The sequence below is a fragment of the Canis lupus genome, chromosome X, assembly GCF_003254725.2.
Source record: "Canis lupus dingo isolate Sandy chromosome X, ASM325472v2, whole genome shotgun sequence".
Classification (NCBI taxonomy): Eukaryota; Metazoa; Chordata; class Mammalia; order Carnivora; family Canidae; genus Canis; species Canis lupus.
Genome location: NC_064281.1, coordinates 7126214 through 7142437, shown reverse-complemented (window position 1 = coordinate 7142437; position 16224 = coordinate 7126214). Strand labels below are relative to the sequence as shown.

At 44.3% G+C, this 16224-nt stretch overlaps 1 protein-coding gene across 7 annotated transcripts in view; it reads left to right on the top strand.

The window, feature by feature from the left end:
• MID1 (midline 1) overlaps positions 1–16224 on the top strand; it is a 352621-nt gene that overhangs the window by 223551 nt on the left and 112846 nt on the right. Inside the window, exon 1 of one of the 7 annotated variants that reach the window (XM_025436336.3) lies at positions 12191–12353. The exons of the other annotated variants lie outside the window; for them this stretch is intronic. The gene's annotated coding sequence lies outside the window, so the exon portion shown is untranslated. Of the gene's footprint in view, positions 1–12190; positions 12354–16224 lie in introns of those variants that run through there. 7 annotated transcript variants of the gene reach the window in all.

Here is a 16224-nt window from a genome sequence, read left to right as displayed (position 1 = left end):
AAAGGAAACTCAAAGGAAGCCTTTTGTAAGTTGCCTCACATGTCAAACGTGGGTGCTGGGACATCAATGCAAGCATTACTCTTGCCTCCCAGGTCCCCCAAATCCCCCAAGTGAGTGTTAATTTCTGTTAATACTTCCTCTGATAGGAGTGCTTTGTTTCCTGCAGTGAAGAATCAATATAGCGCACTGTCGCTCAGGGCATGGTAGCTAACTGAGTCACGCACCCTGGGACCTGTTTGCCCTCTTCTGAGGAAGCTATTTCGGTATTTAATGGGAGGGCAGCCTCACAGAACCAGTAGGTAATGATCTGTAATACCTTCTGATGCTGCTTCTACACATGACCCAGGAGGGTGTTTGGGCGGTTCTAGATGAGATGGGGCTACTTGCCCAGACCTTTGACCAAGGGTGTCATATCCACCCCCTCCACCTGGAAATCACTGCGGTGACAGATGTTGGAGGCAAATCACCCTCGGGTCCCTTACCCTGCTTCTGAGTGTCTCACTTTAGAAAGTCTCTGCAGAACTCCCCAAGGTTTCAGGTCTATTGTGTTCCCTGAAGAGGTCCCTAGGAAAAATCAAAGTGTCTACACTTTGGGTGTCATTATCCTCTACAGGGCAAGACCTGTCAAAGGTACTGAGAAGAGCGGACAGTACAGATAGAAGGACGAAATGAGCAAGGAGAAAAACCCACTGATCATAGGCAATGTCTCCACTGAATTGTAGATTTTGAGAGCATATCCTCAGGATATGCTCCCCACATTTGTGCCCAAGATATACTAGTTGATAAGATCAACACATAAACGAGTCTATTTATGCTTTACCATAAAGTCTTATTTCTACTATGTGACAACCGCACTGTTTTCAAAATAGTCATTGTTCAGGAACACTGCCACTGCCACTAAATTTGGTATCATTAATCTACCTATAAGGAGATCTTTTATAGGTCCATAAGTGAGCTATGACTGATCCCTTCACTGTCATTCGGTCCTTTATGGGGATCTTTATGAAAATCCTATTGTGTGCCCAGTAGCCAACTGAGTTCCTGGCAAATCATAAGATTTCAATACACATTAGATTTTTCCTAGTGCTGCTTTGAGGATGAGTACATTGTAACCCCCCTTGCTGCTCCCGCCCACCAAAAAGTGTGTGTGTGTGTGTGTTTGTGTATGAGAGAGACAGAGACAGAGACATTCTACTTAGATTCTACCTAGAGAGCGAAAGCACCAGTCTTATCTTTGCACGTACATGGCATGGTATTTAGAGTGGGACATGATGTTAACTGACATTTTTTCAATCTCCTCCCCAGTGCAGGAATTCCTTCTAGAATAGTCTTCAGCAAAGGGCAGGAAGACTGGTATAAGACTAGAGGGCTCTTACTGTTGGGCACTACTTTGATTCAGCATGGTATTTTGTTTGCTAGCTCGAGGTGGCACGGTATAAAGTCCTGTGGGAACTTGGCACATGGAGCCCAAGTGAGAGGTGATCTTACTGTGGCCACATTGTGCAAGGTGGACATTTGGGGCCACTTTGGAGCTGCCGCCGTGTTCTACCATGAAACCTAAGCCCTAGTGCTTTTTTAGTGAGTTTAAATGTGTACATCAAAGGAATTGACACGGTCTTTAATTAGTGTTAATAAAAGTGATGGGAGGCACTGTATTAAAATGATTTATTATTGATACTTACCAGACAGGCTTTGAAGGGACTTTTGTCAGTTTCTTTTAGCACACAACCAGACCAAAACTTCAACCTGCCTGAATATGGCCAAAAGAATCAGACCTCTCTGTTACCCAGTTTTCTACGCTATACTTTCCCGAGAGATCGTGAGATGCAAGGAAGAAGGCAATATCATGGATTCATGCAAACATTCAGGATCACGGATACAAATACACATTCAATGCAATCTCTTAAATCTCCTCTATGACTAAAAGAAAAAAGGTCCTTAAAGTGATGATCTCAAGAAATAATAAAATTTGGAATTACCTAAGAACTTTTGATTCAATCCAGTTATGTGGTTTGGAGTTATGCAAGTAAAGGGGGCTCAAGCATTTTAGGAACGTTCTCAGCGAGGATTTAGGAAAAAAAAAAAAAAGCTTTTCTATTTGAGGTTCAGTTAACCAGAAAATTAAATTAACCAGAACTCTCCCATTTTCAGAGAATTTCAACTAATTGAAGTTTGATTGTACTTTTATTTATAGTCTTCTTTCCTCTGCAGGAATGAATTCCATTTTCCGACTTATTTTTTGGAGAGTGCTTAGCACAAGGAACACTTTGAATGAGCAGGGCAGAAGTGGCTCTCTGTTTTTGGATGTAAATTATTACATCTCTACAGAGAGAGAGAAAGGGACAGAGAGAGCTTGGTGGCAGACGTGTTTATGTTTAAAGAAATATGAGTAGTTAATGCTGTCACTGTGATTTGACTTCCATCTTCCTCTTTCAAGTAGTCTTTTCCCCTTTCCAACCTGCCATTTAGAACTGAGAAGTATTTTCCTAGAAATAGAACAATGCTTTCTACTCTGCTTCTTAAAGTAGTTCACAGAAGGAAATGCACCGTGGTAAAAATAATTTATAAGTGAAATTATAATACGTTGCTAAAGATAACCAGGAAGTGAGGAGCAAAAACCCTCAAGTAGCAGAGAGGCCAGATGGTCTTTTTTTTTTTTTTTTTAATGCAGCCGCTAAGCAGGAAATTTTGCTTGATTAAGAAGGCACTGGTGTTGGTTTTCATTCAGCAGTTTTGAGGGCCATTTTTTAATGGAGATATATATACGCACGCAGAGAACACAGTTTTCATTCAGCCGATTGATCATTTGTGCCATTGTAAGCAAGATTCTGCTGATGAGAATGTGAAGTTTTAATGATAAAGAAGTAAATGGGTTCCCAGTCTCCGCGATGAAAGAACCTGGAATCTGCCCACTACCCTACAAACTCTCCGTCATTACCATGTCCATCATTTTGTTGTAGGGTCTGGTGTTTTGTTTTGTTTTCTTTTGATAACCCAGAATGGAAGAAAGGCTGTGTACCACAGTGGCTAACTGGGGTTTTGTGAGATACGGGGTAGACTCGGGAGAAAATAGAGGTTTTGGAGTTCAACACTCCAGGGGGCTAATGTGCATAAAGGACCTGCGTTTAATCCTCGGAGCTGCCAGTCAGGATCATGATGAAGAAGCACCCATGCAAAGAATTGCTTTCTGGATGCTGATAGGTGGGGGCGGGACAGGGGGGGATCAGAGAGCCCCTATTTGGACCGTGATGTTTTGGCAGTTGATGTGCAGGGAGGTTGCCTGGCAGTGGCTCAGGCACAACAAAGCTCCCTTCTGGGAAGTCACCCTGCCATCATCCTGCCCCCTCTGCCCAGCGCCCCGAGAGCAGGGCATTTCCCACCCTGAGGGAGAGAATGAATGGAGTTGGGGAATGGCATATTTGCATCCGTTTACAAGAGAGAGTCACTTGGAGGAGTTTGTCATAGAAAGAATAGACTCAGACAACTGGTGGAACTGTTTGGACCAGTGCCCTGGATCAAGTGTCTGTTAATTTAAGTAAGGACAAGCTAAAGGGGCTCCGCAACAAGGGATGACCCAGCAGTCTTCACCATAAAGATGAGAGAACAGACGTTAAGAAGTATTTTTTTTTCCAAAAAAATGCAACGCTTTCTCACATAATTGTGATGCTTTTTCCAATTAACCTCCAGATTCATTATCAAAATAAATGTATCTCCACTTTGAGGTAGCTTCACTACCTTGAAAAGTCACCGTTCTTAAAGCTAGGTATTTTTTCATAAGTGAATTTTTTTTTAATTTTTTTTTATTTATTTATGATAGTCACACACACACACACAGAGAGAGAGAGAGAGAGAGGCAGAGACATAGGCAGAGGGAGAAGCAGGCTCCATGCACCGGGAGCCTGATGTGGGATTCGATCCTGGGTCTCCAGGATCGCGCCCTGGGCCAAAGGCAGGCGCCAAACCGCTGCGCCACCCAGGGATCCCTCGTAAGTGAATTTTTAAGCTCTGGATTGTATCTCAAGGACTGAGTACCTTCGCTTATATTCAAAAAGCCAGCTTTTGATAGCATTTGATACAACGAGAGGATAAAATTACAAGACGAAGTGCATGCTTACTGGGTGAAAATAAAACTTTTTTCCTTTGAGACTCAAACTGTCCTAAACAGCAAACAAATAAGAAACAGAGCAAAACGACAACAAAATCCTTAGCGTCAGGTCCCTGAGATCGTACCTTTTGATATTAATTCCAAGGGAATGTCTTGATTTCCGGTTTTATAAATTACATTTGTAATTCCTCTCAGAGTTACAACAGGAAACATCTTTGGGTAATGCAAGAAAAGTCTCTCAGAGGTTAGCCTGCCTTGAGAGTATTTTTTAAAAAGACGCCAGAAGCCTCACAGCCTTTGTGAGATTTGTTTTCATATGATTTCAAGTATTTTTTTTTTTTGCAGAATTATCAAGCCTCCAATGAAACATTTTCCATCTTGGTTTTTAGGCCCAAAGTCTTTGGGCTGGGGTTAACTCACTTTGGGAGAATTACTTGTGCCGCAACCCCCACTGTGCCTGCTGCTCCATCCTCTCCTAAACCTGCTTATTGGTTTCTCTGTGGGGTGGCTGGCACCCGCCACCAAGACTTCCCAAGCCTGTCCCTTGGCCTCTGCTGAGCTGTGATAGCCACTTGCCGCCCATCACTCTTTCACGATTCCTGCTGATTCCTGCCGTGCTCGTCTCCCTTCTAAGCCCTTGAAGAGATGGGCTCTAAAAACCATGATCCAGCTGCTGTTGCAATTTTACCTAGCCAGTGAATTTATTTCTTTTGAGATCCCTTTCATGATTATTGTCAGTGAGACACCAATACAGCTCTCAGGCAATGGGCTCTCCTAGTTTCTACTTGCCTTTGATCCTCCAGGCATGAAGCCCTAGCTCTACCTGTGCATTAACCCCCATGCCGTTTCCCCACCCCTTTCCCTTCCTTCCTGAAGGTTCTTCTAGACAGGCAAAAGCAAAACCAATGACTCTTGAAATGTCTATTAATTTCCTTCACACCCTTCCCTGTACCCTTAACTGCATGTCCATGGTTACTTTCAACTTTGGGTTAACATCCTGCCGTCAACCACCCAGACATTCAGGGAATTCTAAGTACTTACCATAGTTCCTGTTTTTTTGGTCCACCATGTGATCGTGGCCTCTTTTTCCTAGATTTTATCGCTAAAATAAAGAGGTCACTGTTTTCCAATAATGTATCACTTTGTCTTTTCATGGGAGAAATGGTAAAAGTTGGATTTTAATGTCCTTGAAAAAGAAATCATCCCTTAAGGAAATCTGCCACTGAACACTCAACGACTTGAGTATTAAATCAAAACCCTGTACCCAGGGGCTGGAAAGGTTTATACTGAAATTAAGATATTGTTTGCTTGTTTATGGGGAGGGGGAAAAGCCAAAATATCAAGGAAGGCTACACAGATATGAGTAGAATGTCTTTGTAGCTAAAGTAGACATCACCTGCCCCTCCATCTTCTATCACGACATTCTTTCTGTTTCTTTCATTTTATGTATGGTTCTTTGAAATGATGGTGTTTTCTCACCCTCTTCCTACTTTTTTCCCTCCTGAAAATGTAGGGGCAAAAGTGCATTCCCTACTGCCCAGAGCAGTGTCTGGTTCACAACAAGACCTCAAAAATACCTGTTGAATGAAAGAATATTCAGAGAACTGACTTTCTCTCTGCTTTTACTCCAAAAGTAGCTCTAAAAAAAACTTAGTCAAAGAAAGTCAACTTGGGGCCCCTGGGTGGCTCAGTCAGTTAAGCATCTGCCTTCAGCTCAGGTCATGATTTTGGGGTCCTGAGATTGAGGCCTGTGTTGGGCTCCCCACTCAGTGGGGAGTCTGCTTCTCCCTCTACCCCTGCTTGTGCTCTCTCTCTCTCTCTCAGATAAAATCTTTAAAATAAATAAAAATCTAAAAAAAGAAAGTCAACTTAATGTACATATAGGACTTCTAATATAGAAGTAACAAAACTAGCTTATTCTTCCAAACTCTTAAAATGAGTTTTGATTAAGAGTGAAGACCGGATACAGGCTGATTTGGAACTAATAAGGAAGTTATTAAGGACTCTGTTTACTTGGGCAAAATCTGCTCTCTGCCAGTTTTCCTGGTACATCCCCTGATCTTAGAGGGTGGTGGGGATGAGGAGCGTGGAGCGCTTTCTTGTGGGCTCCTTTTGCCTCTGGTCTTCCATAGATGGCTCAAGGGTTATTTAGTGTCAAGTTAACTGCCTCCACCCTACCTGCTGGAAAACCCAGTGGTGATCTGATTTCTTGTGCCAGGTCTCCAGGAGGGAACAGGAGCTGTGTCTGTTGGGAAATAATTCTCCAGGGACCACTCGCGTTTCTGTACCTCTTGTGAGCTGAGGTGCTGGTGGCTTTTGTTCCAGGCTATCTCTAAAAGGATATTTATTTGTACAGCAAACAGCTTGGAAGATCGAGATAGATTATCTCCCTCCAGGGTAGAAAGCAGGTTTGTTTACTGCCCACTATAATAAAGATAACGTGTCTCTGTAGGGCAAATGTCAGGCAAGTTTGCTTGCAGTCCATAATAAAAGATTCGGGTTTCCTAAGCTTGTATGTGATGCAAACACACATCTCAGCTGTGATGCAAACTCCTTGTGAATGCAGCCTGCACCTGGGGCACTCCCAGGTGCCCCGTGGACTTGGGGGACCAGGGGAACTGACATGAACATGAAACTCACGATGCCTGCTGTGTCCTAACAACATCCTTTTTTCTCTGACTCATGGGTCTCGTGTCTTCTGCCAAAATCCATGAAACTGGTAAGCTAACTGATTAGCTTGTAAGTACGAAACATCTGAAACCCTTGGCCGTTCTTGATAGTCTCACTTGTACCACCTGCCAGGGTCTCCAATTTCCTGCAAAATCAAAAATTCCGGCAGAGGATTCGTCTGGGACAGGGAGCTCTTCAGTGAGGAGCAGAGGACTGAGGACTCGAGGACATGGTGGGAGACCCAGTGGTAATGGAGCGCAGCATGTTGATGGCTGGGAAATACAGAAGATTGCCTACCTGAAGACAAGTACTTAAACAGAATTGATCTTAATACTAGGAATGCTGGTTTCTTAGTCATATACTGTTCCATGACAGAAGACAGCCCGTGCACATTATTGAACAAATAAACGGATTCCTATCCTTTCCATTTCCAAAAGTGGTTTGAACAACAAAACATACAGATCATTAAGGTACTCAAAGAAAAGTGGGAAGAGGTGATTCAGGACAAGAGGGGAGGAAGGGTGTGGGAGCTACAATTTCGCTAGCACTTTTTAAACCTTTGCCTCACTTAATCCTCCAAAGACCCTTTGAGACTGCGCTCATTGTCGCATTTTGCAGATAAGGAAACTGTATAAGATAGGAAGAGGATCTGTGAGTCGAAGATATGTCGAGTAGCTGGCTGCTCTCCGCCTTTAGTAGGAAATGGCAGAGCCAGGGTTTGAACTCAGGTTCAAGGTACACATTTCTTTGCACGACACCACACTGATGGACACCACCCCAAAACTAGACCAAGGGTAGTTGGGCCCACTGAGCTCAGGACTTGACCCCATCTTTTCTGCCAACACATCAAAGAGAAAGCCAGCTGAAGTGCATTGTCTAAAAGAGGAAAGCCTATTAGTTTTCCCTTCCTCTTACAATAGCAAGACAGGATGGGGAAGGATGAAGGAAGTAGAGAAGCAGCAGAACAGAGAGAAGAGGAAATGGGCGGCCATTTTGGGGGCATTGCGAGACCGGATCTATTGCTTGTTTTTCTGAACCCAGTAGCTTAGAGACTGAAATAATGATCAGTATACCTCTCGTTGTGTAGTGGGTCCAATAAACCAGACGAAGTCTGATGATCTCCCCAAATGCATTGCCCTACTAAGCAGCTTTAGCAGAATTTTCATCAGAAAAAAAAGTAGAAAGTGATAAGAGCGTGACTTGACCCAACCGATCTATTACATTCACGTGAGCTACTTAGTCGTGGTGATTGTTTCTCAACAAAGAACCCATTCCGTGGGTTCCCTGGGGGTTCTTGAAAGCTCTCTTTACAGGTTATATTTAAAGTGGAGGAATATGCACTGAACGGAGAGAGATGATTTTTCTTTTTGTAAAAAATTCCGTTTCCTTATGGGTGTCCACTAAGTGAGCTCAGTGGTGTAAGAAAAAAAACCCATATCTTATTTTAGATGGCTCAAAAAATGGATCTAGAAATGTCAAGAAGTGGATGTTGGGTTGAAAAGTGAGTGATTTAATGTGATTTGCAAGGAGTGTTAATTTTATGATACTTTGAGTATCAGTACATTGAGTACTTTGATACTTTGCGTGCGTGCATGCATTTTAATGATAACCCAATTTTACTGCCCCAGACTTGAAGATTTCTTGCTGCCTGGAAAGTTCGTTCATCCATTAGCCTTTACATCTTTTCCAAGTATCTTTGCTCAAATTTCTCCCAAGAAGACTCCTGCCTTTGTTCTGTGAGGACGCACAGTTCCGATGCTTTTCTTAATACCCTGTTTTCGTTTGTCAGCACTGTTGTCCTTTTCATTGCCATGTTCCCCTCATTCCCCTTCTCTCATGTGGTGCTTTACAATAACAATTCAGAACAAAAGAGTCACTCCTCTTTCTGTTGCCTTAAAAAAAAAAAAAAGACTTCATCCCCTGATTGTAGGGCTTCAGTGATCACGGGAAACGTTTAAAGCCTGTTCTTCATAATAGTTAACCAGGAGTTGTGAATAAAGGTTACTTTTCTTTCTTTCTTTCTTTTTTTTTTTTAAGACCGCAAAGTAGCTTCAGGGCATTGTGACCATGAGGTTTTTGTGTGTGGCTGACTTTGAAGTTGAGAGAGAAAGCCATTTCCTTTGAGGAAAGGAACTATCATATTTGAATTTCCCAATCTGTCCATACAATAGGAGTCAGTTACTATGTGACATTGTCATTACCTCGATGAGTCAGGAGACCAGAGTGGTGGTGCGTGCCATTGAACGTCAGCTTCTGGGTGTTCGGAGAGCAATGGTGGGATGCCGTACTGGCCACCATCCCCAACTATTTACTGAAGCATTTTTCTCCTGGTGGATAGCAAGTGGGAAGGGGAGAGTGTGCACTTTCTCTGCCTTCTAGAGGGGTATCGTAGGAATGAAGTAAGAAAAACTTTTCCCGACTGGCGAGCATCTTCCAGGTGGAATCTAGCTGCCGCAGCAACCCAGCCCAACCGGTCCATCCTTCAGAGACTGGACCTCTTATGTCATCTTGCTATTTTCGGGGCAACCCTTTTCAGACACGAGGAGGCATCTGGCAGGGGGGTTTAATATCTACAGTATGTACAAGTTTCCATTTTTGTGCAGGGGAAGGAATGGTTCTCGAATGCGGGAGGGATGTTGTAACTGAGGGGCTGGTGAAGAGTCCCAGGTAATTTTGCAAAGGTGCTTTTGTATATGGGTGTGTGCGGGTGCGTACGGGTACACACATGCATGGTTTTTTAAAATATGTTTTTTATTTATTCACGAGAGACACAGAGAGAGAGAGAGAGAGGCAGAGACACAGGCAGAGGGAGAAGCAGGCTCCATGCAGGGAGCCCGACGTGGGACTCGATCCAGGGTCTCCAGGATCACGTCCTGGGCCGAAGGCAGGCGCTAAACCGCTGAGCCACCCAGGGATCCCCAACACACATGCATGTTTATACGCGACTCCAAAATTCGATTCCATCGTAGGCATCTATGGGATCTTCCATCGACATAGACTAGATCTCTGAATGGGTGTAGAAATGCCCGTCCACCCAGCAACACTGGGAAGAGCATTCGGGAAGGCGGCGTTGAGGCGCTGTTCATCTGCGGGTGGCTTCAGGGGGACCAGCGGCCGCTCGTGTCTGCCACCCCCAGAGGGCGATGCGGAGGGCTGTCGGGGTCCGGTGGGCCAGGTCCCCGCTCTCCCTTCTCTTTCGCGGGCTGTCCCTGCCTTCGCCACCACATCCTTGCCTGCCGCTCGGCCTGGCTTAGACCACGGAAACATCAGTCATTTTGGCTTCAGTGTAAAAGAGGTTCCATGTACCTTTAGCGCTGGATGTTTTCTTTCCTCGTATAAACTGCAAAAGGGGGCACCCAAGGGGGCTCCGTCGGCGAAGCATCTGCCTTCGGCTCAGGTCGTGATCCCGGGGAACTGGGACTGAGCCCCACGTGGCATCGGGCGCCCTGCTCGGCGGGGAGCCTGCTTCTCCCTCTCTCTGCTCCTCTCCCCCTACTCATGCTCCTGCTCGCTCTACTCTCTCTCTAAGAAATACAAAAATAAATAACAAGCTATATAGGACATGAAATGTCTGAGACCCTCCAACGGTGGGAAATCTCCTGCAGAGGTTGCCAGACTAGGGTCTAGAGGAGATTATAAGGGTTGTTGTTGTTTGTCTTTCTCTTTTGTTTTTGAGGGGTGGAGTACGTGTTTGTTTCCTGGTGTTTCAACTCTAGAGGGTCGGGCTTCGTTTTTCCACCACGGGGCCAAAATATGGACAAGTTAGCCACGTCTCGTAGAAATTTTGCCCATTTTAACGTTGTTTTAACAAAAGCGATGCTTTCAGAGCTCATGATGAAAAGTCCTTTCATTTTTTTTTATTTTTTTTTATTTTTTTTTTATTTTTTTTTTTTTTATTGGTGTTCAATTTACTAACATACAGAATAACACCCAGTGCCCGTCACCCATTCACTCCCACCCCCTGAAAAGTCCTTTCAAATTCTATTTGATGTATGCGTGTCTTTTCTGCGGAGAGTGAGGACTTCTTCGGGAAGTCATCTGTATGTGCAATTGAGTAATCCCTTTGTTTATTGTTAACAGACAAATGAGATTACGATTTGTACAGACATAAGCCAAGAGAGTAGATGTTTGCATTTTTATGTCCAAACATGTGAGGCATGCTTTGGTTTTACCGTGAGGTGTTGCAATGGCATGAAAGTGATGAATGTCACGACATTCAAGGCAGGCAACAGGAGGAGGTAGGTGGTCCTTGCCTCCTGCTCACCGTTCAGTGACAAGTTCTTACACACCTTTGGTGGAGGCCAGATGTCTGGGTTTGCACATGAATAGTGCAGGTTTGCAATCAGCATTGTTTTTTGTTCTGGCTTCGTGTTTTTTTTTTTTTTTTACACTTTCCTGATGATTTACTTTGGTTGCAGTTTCTTGTCTTGCATGGTGATAAGCAACATCCTTGAAAGAACTGCAGGATAGGCCTTTTTTTTTTTTTCTTTTGGGAAGACTACTTCCTCTTCTTCCTTTAGACAGTCCATTTTTAAAAGATTACTTCCCATTCTCAATTCACTCTTTCTTTGCCATTCTGGAGACTGAAATCTGGGACACCCATCACAGATTTGCTCTGTGTGTAGGTTGCAGGCATTATATGTATACATAAATATAGGTATATTTGATGTTATATGCATGTGTAACATAGGCATATATGTGTGTGTATATATTTTGCTTCTGTGAGTATGTGCAAATGTATATATTTCATACACGTGTATTTTCAATTGTTTATCAGGATGATCAACTGCAATTTAGACCTATTTTGGGAAGAAAAAAAATAACCACTTTATTGTGTCTGTACAAGAGATCGTTCTTCTTGATGTAATGTTTTAAAAAACTTCTTCCAGGTATTATATTTTAATTCAGAAGACAGACACAAAATAATAAGTATATTATTAAAAACAAAACAAAAAAAAAACAAAAAACAAACAAACCAGCCCAGCGTCCAGAGCATAATGGGATCATGTGCTTAGGAGGCCACCAAAAGGACTGAAATGCAAGGGGGGTGGGGCGAGCGCCTGTCGCTGACCCCGGGAGCTGGGCAGGACGCTCCTGTTGGCAGCATGGAAAGCTGGCATCCAGCGCTCAGCTGCAGGACACTGACCTGCCGCTGGTCCCCGTAAGCAACGAGGGTACAGATCCTGGTGCCAAGTCATCATTTTTTTGGGACGAGGCAATGGGTGTTAATCTGCCCCGAGCTGCCTTGTCATTTGGCTTGAGTTGAACGTTGAGTGGGCGAGGGCATAGGGAAGCCCTGTCAGGTCTGTGGAAAAGGCAATTGGAAAGCAAGAGGGAGTTTTGATTCTTCAACTCAGCAGCCCTGGCGGGGTGGATGAGGTGGAGCTGGCCTTCCTGGAATTGTCGCGTCGATTTTCCTGTTGTGTTTCACTGTTGACGCTCTCACAGACACACAGGACCGCTCCAGCACTGCCTGCCACCCACCATCTGGTCTCGGTGGCCCGTCTGTCATTTCGTGGGTCCCCATCCTCTGCCTACGGCGATGTTTCTTCAACAAGAACTAGGGTGCAGTCCATTGGTGGGTATTCGAGGTGATCTATTTGTAAGAATCTGGAGAGAGGCTAAAAGAACTATTAAGGACAAATGTGCTGTTTCCTGTTTTTAACCTATTGATCAGCTTGCAGTAGGAGATCTCGCATTTGGGAGACTGTCGAGGTGGTTTCTTTACTATTAAGACCGGGCGGGATCTGGGCATTGGTCCTTGAGAAATCAGGATTGCTTTTTTGCATTGTCATTGGCGTCTTTTTTTTTTTCTTGTCTGCTTGTATAAATGAACTCCAGAAGGTGTATTTAAGCATTCTGTTAAGTAAATTTGGAAGACTGGGTTTCAATTAAAATAACCAGACAGTGTGACCTAGCTCCCATTTCTCCTTAATTTTTATCATTAAAGCCTTCGTATCCCCAAAGACATCTGCTGTGCTTCCAAGTGATTCTTTTCAGGAATGTTCATTCATTATTAATCAGGTTACATGGTCAAGAGAGTATGTGATTATTTTAGAGACTATCCTAGAGATCCAATTACTAAAAACCGAGCACATTATGGACAGATGTGCAAGTATAGAAAAGGTTTTGCGAACAGTTTAATTCAATTTGCATGAATTCCACCAGGTGGGGGTTTGGTGAAATTAAAAGTCTTCCCTGTTTCTCACTTTTGGTATCAGGTACAACATTTTAACAGGAGCACTCCTCAGAATAAAGGTGAAGTGGCAAGTTCTAAAAAACCATCTATTGTATTAATTAGTTACTTTAAAACTTGAGCTGAGTGCCTCGGTGCTTATCTGCTCGTCACGGTTTTTTTTTTTTTTTCCTTCCCTCCAGCCAGTTCCCTTTGGCCGCTTAAGATTTGGTTAGCAGAAATTCCTAGTCGTCCGTCACTGATCAAGGGAAGGAATTTGAGTGTGCTGACAGTCGGAGGTTCACCAGAGATATTTCAGAGGCATTACCTTATAGAATGTTCCAGATCACTCTTTTTTCCCCACCTGTTCCTGCTAGCGTGTTATTTGCACTGTTGCTTTAAGAGTCACTTTGCATTTTGACTGCTCTCTGCCATAATTTGGAGTAGGAAGTAGCCTCTCTTGTGGTATCAGTTTCCAGTCTTTCAAAATGCCACTAAATTCAAATGGATTTCCCTCTCCCCCCTGTATCCCCCCATGGCCCCGTTTTATTGTGCACTTACTGACGCGCCTGTGTCTCAAATCAGCGAGGGTGCTAATCGGTAGAGCAGCATTTGGGTAGGGTGTTTATTTTGTGGTTTTTAGAACTCAAAGCTAAATGCTAAACCACAGCCAAATATGCAGACATTGAGTGCTTGCATTGTGTCATTTAATTTGTGGTGAATTCATCTTGAGTAGAGCACCCAGTTTCTCTTGTTTCTGCCTCACCAAACTGAGGCTAATTTCCAAAGTTTCACAGTTCCAAAGTCTTGAGTCCTCTGAAAGTCTGTGTTTCTTCTGATCTAAGATAAAAACATCATTCTGCGGTCCTTAAAAAACAATTCCACCTGTGGTTCTCTAACAGGGATAATCTCAGAGCAAAAATCCAAATGGCAATAAACCAGCTAAATCTTTGTTACTCGTGTGAAGAGGGGATCGAAAACTGACTGGGTTGTGGTTCGGAAATTTAGGACTTTTTAAAGAAAATTTATTCGTAGAATTTGGGATGCTGTTTGTTATACACAGCCCTTTTGAGGCCCTCCCCTGCACCCCGGCCAAACCGTTTTTATGTGATTTGGTGTAACGTTTGTACGGTTTTGGTGGTGTGTTCGTCGTCTCGGTTATGTTTTGGTAAATTTAACATCAAACTTAGTTTCCATTACTCCAGAGGGTATGTAGAAAAAAAAAAAAACGGAGTAAGTGCCTGGGGAATCATCCGGGCAGTGGCTGAGAGCCACCTGGTAGTAACAGTTGACCACCGGCCACCCAGTGTTGGTATCCGTTTATTCCTTGGTCTGGTGATTCATGAATTGCCCTCATAGTGATGGCTTTCAGAGCCATACAAAGTGAGGGACTGAAAGGAAAATTATCGGGGGCTGGAATGCATGCTCTTTTTCATATACTCCAAATTAGAAAAATGATCTTTGTTCGTGGAGTTTGCAGACATGACATAGAAGAGCTGCAGGGAGGCACTGAGATGGGTTTACCTTATGATTAAAATGTCAAAACTCCATGAAGAGAAATTTGGAATTCAGAAACTCCTGGATGGCATGCTGACAACCAGGTATCTCCTTATTCTAGTGGGTGATTGAACTTCCAGAGTGCACTCGGTCTGGAGACTTCTAGTCCTTGGTCAGCTGCACATATGGCTGAAACGTCCACGCTCTTTTTTTTTTAAGATTGTATTTATTTATTCATGAGAAACACACACACAGAGAGAGAGAGAGAGAGAGAGAGAGAGGCAGAGACACAGGCAGAGGGAGAAGCAGGCTCCCACGGGGAGCCCGATGCGGGACTCGATCCCAGGACCCCGGGATCACGCCCTGAGCCAAAGGCAGAGACTCAACAGCTGAGCCACCCAAGCGCCCCTGAAATTTCCATATTCTTGCAATTTTGACCTGGAAAGCTCGCCCGCGGACTTTGGCCACAGGTCAAACCTTGCAATGCATGTCGTCTTCACGGGGGCCCTAGGTGTTCCTTCAAGGTGTAGATTATCTTTGTGTCATAGTCAAAGTCGGGGGGGGGGGGGGACTACCAGGAATAAAGTTGTGAGATTCTAACATGAGCTAGCGAGCAGGATGACGGCAAGGCTTGTGACAGCGCAGGCCGGGGGTTAAATGTTTTCTTTGCACTAACTTGCCAGGATGGTGGTTTGGCCTCTTCAGAGGAGGAGGCAGAAAAGATGAAGCCAACCGACGCGAACCCTCGTCACTTCCATCTTGCTGGCTTGTAACAGTAATCCGTAAGGGCATCCATCCTGCACTCCCCATCTCCGTTCTCAGGCCCACACCTTGTATCTCAGCTAAGACAGGTGTCCGTCCTCTTCCCCTGGGGACTTTCTCCTTCCGTCTGCTTCCCCCAGGACCCTGCACCTTGGACAAAAGAGAGCCCTTCTCTCTCCAGGAGAGTCCTCCTCCCGGGATGAGTGCCACCTCAGGATGATGATACCTGGAGCCCGGGGGGTTGGGGGGGGTGCGCAGCCAGGGGCCATCTGCCCAGGCAGCTGTTTCCGCCAAATCACCGTAGCTGTCACCTGGGTGCCAACGTCCCTCATCTCTGCACCCTCACCACCAGCTGTCCATCTCTGTGTTGATTAATTTTCCTTAACCCCAAGAGGCACGAGCCTCTGACATCCAGATTGATCATGGGGGATTTCGAGGACTAGGTGGTCATTTGGCTCAGGCCACCCATTCACGATTGGCCTCAAATTTAGACTCTGAGTGTTATCTCCGTGTGAGATTTGTATGTGCACTTGCGCGTGCACGCCTGAATCGGTCCCAGAGCTGACCCAGCTCTACTGAAACAATGGCATGAATCATTTAAACCGGGGTCCCATTACTGATCACTCTGCTGTGTATCAGGAAATCATATTTTGGAATGAATACTTTGGTTATTTTGTAAATAGGATAGTCACACTGCTTTGTGGTTTTCAGCCAGAAGCTTTACTTTGTTCATCGTAAACTTCTAGGACACGTCGCACTATTTATAGCCATCTTCTAAAACAATTCTTCTTTGTTTAATATGAAAACTCCAAATATAACAGCGGCCGTGGTTCTTTGGGCCTCTAGGAGGTTCTGCAGTCAGCTTAAAAAAACCAGAAAACAAAACCAAGAAAATAAACACGAAACACACAAAAGCATCTCACAAAGGAAAAAAAGGACTTGTGCTAGGGACATAAGCAGAGGCAGTTGTTAAAAGCCCTAAAAGGCCCCATCTCCTGGGTCCCTGGGACAGGAG